Source organism: Vigna umbellata, chromosome 2 (genome assembly GCF_029865625.1).
Source record: "Vigna umbellata cultivar VRB3 chromosome 2, Vumbellata_1.0, whole genome shotgun sequence".
Lineage (NCBI taxonomy): Eukaryota > Viridiplantae > Streptophyta > Magnoliopsida > Fabales > Fabaceae > Vigna > Vigna umbellata.
In genome coordinates, this window is record NC_142166.1 from 40,763,457 (window position 1) to 40,769,769 (window position 6,313).

The window sequence follows — 6,313 nt, forward strand, 5'->3', positions numbered from 1 at the left end:
CTTTGAAGAATTTTTCTGCTCTTGTTATCCATCCCACAGGATCTCCTCCTTCAAATGTGGGAAGTTCTCTCTCCTCGTCCATCCCCACTGATTCCCTCTTCTTTCGTCCTCCGATTCTTCGTCATTCTCATTCCTTTTCCCCACTCTATCTCCATTCATAGATCCTCTACTTCCTTTAGAGTCTCTTTCTAAATTTTTCCTTCTGCTCATTAATTCCTCCATCATTTCATTGAGCCTTTGAAAATTGGCTCTAGATTCCTCTCTCCATTGTCCTCTCCAACATGTTTAATCTACCCTCCATGACTCTCTCTCCCTGTTTTTTTGATCCGGGAGGTTGGGCCAAATTGTTAGGTTTCTTAGTATCAAGTAACCTAGATACTATCTTAGAGTCAATAATCACAACAAGTTTATGAATTCTCACAAGGGAAAAACAATTTTATTGAATGGGAAACTGTGAAAGCAATCAACAACAGTCAAGGGAAAAACTTTCCCTTACACATGACAAATCCTGTTTCAGATGAATATACCGGAAGGTAGTATTGGTCCTTTGACAGTTAAACAAGCAAATATCCCATCCCAACCAAACTTGTAAGTTTCTTGAACTGTACTGCCGGATTATATTGTGATGTATATGGGCAAAAGTAATCTGATGTTGTGGGTATATTATTTCAGACATGATTGTGGAGTAATAATGTTGAAAGCAATGGAAATCTGGGATGGAGATGAAAAATACAACGGGAAAAGCATGCCTGAATATACAACTGTAAGTTGGAACTGTGTGTTTGATAATATTCTTGTATGTCCTGGTTTCTAATGTGGAAAATGTTGGTTTCAGGAGGAGCTGCTTGGGATTAGAAAGAAATATGTGTGTGACTGGATCCTGGACAATGAGAACATTAGCAGAATGGAAGCCCTACATCTATACGGCATTGTCTAGGATTGCTAAGAAATTATCAAATTTTGACATGTATAAGATGTTCAAATATGTACCTAATGTTATTTGACAATTTTGACATGTATAAGATGTTCAAATATGTACCTAATGTTATTTGACAATGTACAGTATGTGTTTGTAATAAGAATAGTGGTTGGATTTCGAAATGAATTGTTTTTACTTTGCATTTGTGTTTGTTATAATGACAAAAATAGTGATTGAAAAATGAACGCAGCATTATAATAAAAATTTGAAAAGTACGAGACCATTTTCACTAAAATTAATGGTAATTAATGCGAAGGATTTGATCAATTTCTGAGTGGGGAGATGGGTGTTGGTGATTGATGTGAACGCAAGAAGCGTGGAGTGACCCGTGATGAGTAGGGGGACGAAGTAGTGCAAGGAATGAGTGAGACTGCTGGAAAAAGGCTTTGGTAATCGTTTACAGGACCCCTGTAAACTATTACCCGAGAGAAATTGCCACTTTGTACAGAAAGTCCAACACAGCTACTCAGTCAGATGAACACAGGTCACCATTGGAAAAAAAAAGTGACTTTTAGGCACTTCTGCAACTGTCTGAGGCTTGTGCAGGTGTTCCAGTGGTGGGAGAGGGTGGATGGTGATGTGATGTGAGGCCAAGGAGGGTGGGGAGACCCCTCATGAGTTGGAGGAGCAAGCTGTGCAAGGAATGAGTGAGAGTGCTGAAAAAAGGGGCTGGTAATCGTTTACACGACCCCTGTAAATGATTACCCGAGAGAAATTGGGAATTTGTACAGAAAGTCCAACAGAGGTACTCAGATAGATGAACACAGGTCACCATTGGACAAAAAAGTGACTTTTATGCTAATCTGCACCTGTCTGAGGCTTGTGCAGGTGTTCCAGTGGTGGGAGAGGGTGGATGGTGATGTGATGTGAGGCCAAGGAGGGTGGGGAGACCCCTCATGAGTTGGTGGAGCAAGCTGTGCAAGGAATGAGTGAGACTGCTGGAAAAAGGCTCTGGTAATCGTTTACAGGACCCCTGTAAACGATTACCCGAGAGAAATTGCCAATTTGTACAGAAAGTCCAACACAGGTACTCAGTCAGGTGAACACAGGTCAGCATTGGAAAAAAAAGTGACTTTTAGGCACTTCTGCAACTGTCTGAGGCTTGTGCAGGTGTTCCAGTGGTGGGAGAGGGTGGATGGTGATGTGATGTGAGTCCAAGGAGGGTGGGGAGACCCCTCATGAGTTGGAGGAGCAAGGTGTGCAAGGAATGAGTGAGAGTGCTGAAAAAAGGGGCTGGTAATCGTTTACAGGACCCCTGTAAACGATTACCCGAGAGAAATTGCCAATTTGTACAGAAAGTCCAACACAGGTACTCGGTCAGGTGAACACAGGTCACCATTGGAAAAAAAGTGACTTTTATGCTAATCTGCACCTGTCTGAGGCTTGTGCAGGTGTTCCAGTGGTGGGAGAGGGTGGATGGTGATGTGATGTGAGTCCAAGGAGGGTGGGGATACCCCTCATGAGTTGGAGGAGCAAGCTGTGCAAGGAATGAGTGAGAGTGTTGAAAAAAGGGGTTGGTAATCGTTTACAGGACCCCTGTAAACGATTACCCGAGAGAAATTGCCAATTTGTACAGAAAGTCCAACACAGGTACTCAGTCAGGTGAACACAGGTCACCATTGGAAAAAAAAGTGACTTTTAGTTTTACAGACAACTGCAGTGTTATTAAGTGGTATTGGTTAGTGTTATTGGTTAGTATTAAGTGGTATTGGTTACTGACTTTTACTCACAACTGCCATGGTATTAAGTGTATCATAAATTGAACATTACATAATAAATGTCGAGAATTGAGGAACCACTTTGAAACTAAACAACTTCATTTTATTAAATACTTGAAATGATCAAAGCAGGAACTGGAGTACATAGTTCTTTAAAATGCAGTAAAGAAAGCCTAAACAAGCAATTTTAAGTCTGAGGATTGTTTCCAGAAGCACTTGGCAAGTGTTGCAGTTGTTCTTCAATGTTCCCAACACGCGATTGCAACGCATCAAACCTTGTAGTGATGACCATGTCCATGTTTCCAAATCTTGTTTCAAGGGCATCAAATCGAGTTTCAAAGGCGTCAAATCTTGTACCAACAAAGGTTTGAAGTTGTTCTATGCGGTTGATTACATTATCTAGTGTTGTAGATGAACTGCCTTGTTCATCATCTTGTCCTTGATTCTGTTGACCTTCTTGTAAGGGGGGATGGGGGGCATTGCCTTTGGGAACCCATTCTCCTTCATCATTTTGCATATAACCAAATGATGCTACAACTTCACAACCAATTCTTTGCTTGAACTTCAGTTCTGAAATGGGATAACTTTCAGTAGGCACTTCAAAGTGTTCCATGAAGATGGTTATCAAATGTGGATACGGCAACTTTGCGTTCTCCCTTAATGCTCTTTTCATCTTATATCTAATAAGATGTCCCCAGTTAATTTGAATGGAATTGAAAAATGCCCATAGCAGCATAATATCCTCTTCGGATGCCTGACCAATATTGGTTGCACGAGGAATTAATACTCTAGTGAGAACGTAATGAAGTATCCTTGGTTGAACCTTCATTTGCCCCGCTAGTATTCTAGATTGTATGGCTGCATCATCTCTACACACTAGTTGCCTTGCAGTGACAGAATTGTATTGTTCTTTCCACTCATCTACAACTTTGCCTTCGTAACAAACACCATCAGATGGGAGATTAGTCAGTTGTTGAAAAAGATTAGGGCTCACCCTAATTTTGACCCCTCTAACCTCGCTTCGAATAACCCCCGTATCCGATATTGACATGTTGCTATAGAACACTCTGACTAATTGTGGGTGGTAATGTCTTCTTAAACACACAAATTCAGTCAGCCCAGCTTCGTGTAATATGTCATAGAATTGAAAATTTTTTCCTTGAAAGTATTCGTCCTCTAGATACTTACTCTCCAAAATTTCCCGATTTACGAAATGTTGGGCATATTTCTCCTGTTGCTCATCCGACGAGAAGAGATCATTGGTAGGCGTAGGAGGGGATGACGATGGTGATGGGGTTGGACTCCGGCGACGACGACGTCCACCAACGGAAGAAGATGCCTTTTGTTTCTTCGTTCCACGATCAGCCATTGTATTTCGTTTAGGGTTTTGCACTGAGAGAAGAGAGGTTTTCGAAACGAATTTGAGGAAGGATGTGTTTTGTGCGGTTATGAACACGATTGCAAGTTATACACGTTATGCAGTGGGATAATTTGGTTTAATTAACTGAACACAGTAATCGATTACCAGAGCCTAGTAATCGATTACAATGGCCTCGTAATCGATTACCAGAGCCTCGTAATCGATTACAATAACAAATACTGGTGTGGTCATATGCATCACATACATTCATTAAAGGAATTTCATGGAAGACCATTTTAACTTTGAAAAACAGAAAAAAGTTACAAAATAAGCAGCAAACAAGTTGTATATATCAGTTGATGTTGTTATCGAAATTGTTATGTACAGCTGACAACAACGACATAAATCCAAAATGACCCATTTCGGTATCTTGTGATAGTTGGATAGTGTCCGCTTCAAATTGTTCATGGTGATCACATTCAAGAACATTACTTGGTCTTTCGCCCTGAAACAACACAACTACTAAGTTAAACATAATTGATACACTAAAAACTATTTAATAAATATTTTGACCGTAAATAATGACTCACGCATTGTTCGGTGGGTGGTGTTGAAGTGTTTGTCAATGAAGTTGACTTTCTTCTTTTGGTTTTTTTCTCAACAGTGGACTTCAACCTATTTGTGCGTGGACGTCCTTTTCGCTTAACAGTTGCAAGACTGTGTTACGTGCCTGACCACGTAACTTGCCTCTCACAGTGAACAAACGCACTTAACTGAATAAAAACTCTTTATTATTGCAACTTTGGTAATCACAAAAACACAACCAATGACTGGGAGCAGGGTCTCCTTCAGTCACACGAGAGCATAACCTCTCTTACAATACTCAAATAATCAAAAGCTGTCTTTAACCCTAGGTTCCTCCTCTATTAATACTAATTACTCCTTCCCCAAAAGGGTCGAGAATAATAACTATTATTTATTATAATTATCTGGTAAGAATATATCTATCCTTATTTATTATATTTATGCGTATTTATTATAATTATCTGGTAAGAATATATCTATCCTTATTTATTATATTTATGCGTATTTATTATATTTCCTTCTATAATATCCTACTGCTGTCAGTTCGACGCTCGTCCTCGCTCAGGCCGCTCGTCCTTGCTCTGCTCGTTCAGCCCTTGTTGCTTCCACTCGCTCAGGACGCTCGTCCTCGCCCCTCATTGCTTCCATTCGCTCAGGACGCTCGTCCTCGCCCCTCTTTGCTTCCACTCGCTCAGGACGCTCGTCCCCGTCCCGCTCGCTCAGCTCTCTTTCTCTTCCCCTTGTCGTTCGGCCATCAAGCTCCTCCCTTTCAACCGTTCGGCCATTGTCTTCTTCCGTACGGTCCCCTTCTCTCTCCTTCCTATATCTCCTTCTCTCGTAAACTCGCCAAGTCCTAACAGACTGTGTACAAGGACATCAGATGTTCCAACTGGAGTAAGTGGTATTGACGTGCATGCACCAGTATCGTATCTTAGTTGGCCTGCATCACTGATGATGTTATTTGTCATGGAAGAACTGAATCCAAATTTTGTACCCAAACAATTAAGTTCTTTTTCCAATTCAGTACTAGCTTCCTCAGACTCACATGCAACTTCAGCAATTTCATAAAAACGTTTGCACAACAGTTTGTATCTTTGCATCCGTGGTTCATTTGTCGAAGAGCTATACGATGCTGTTATTAGTGTGTGTCTTCTTCGAATGTTTTTGCTCCAGCGCCTCAAAATGTATTGTGAGGGAACACTGTAAACATCTTCTTGGCCAAATACCAACAGGGAATGGCGACATATAATTCCTCTAAACTCAAAGAGGTGGCAAGAGCAAGTGGTTGTCTGTGTGATGGGATCAAATTGAACTTTGTAAAATTTATCCGGTACACGATTACCCTCCCACATTCGTTCCTCTTTTACAGTGTAAGTGTTCCACAAGTCCTCCTTTAAGGTGTCTTTGATGAAACAATTCATCCTTGAACGGAATTCTGTTTGGACCTCCTAAAACTTTGCATGTGTGTATTCCACTTGAAATTGTCTCTCAATTGGTGACTGAGAACCACATGCAATAGTGGTGTTCATGGAGGAGAAGTCGGCTTCTATTTCCTTCTTACCATTGTTGTGTTGTGAGTCACTTCTTTAATCATCCTAGTGATGTATTGTCCTTAACCTACAATTTTTATGTGGACAGGAAATTTCTGCATAATCATGGATGCATGGGAAG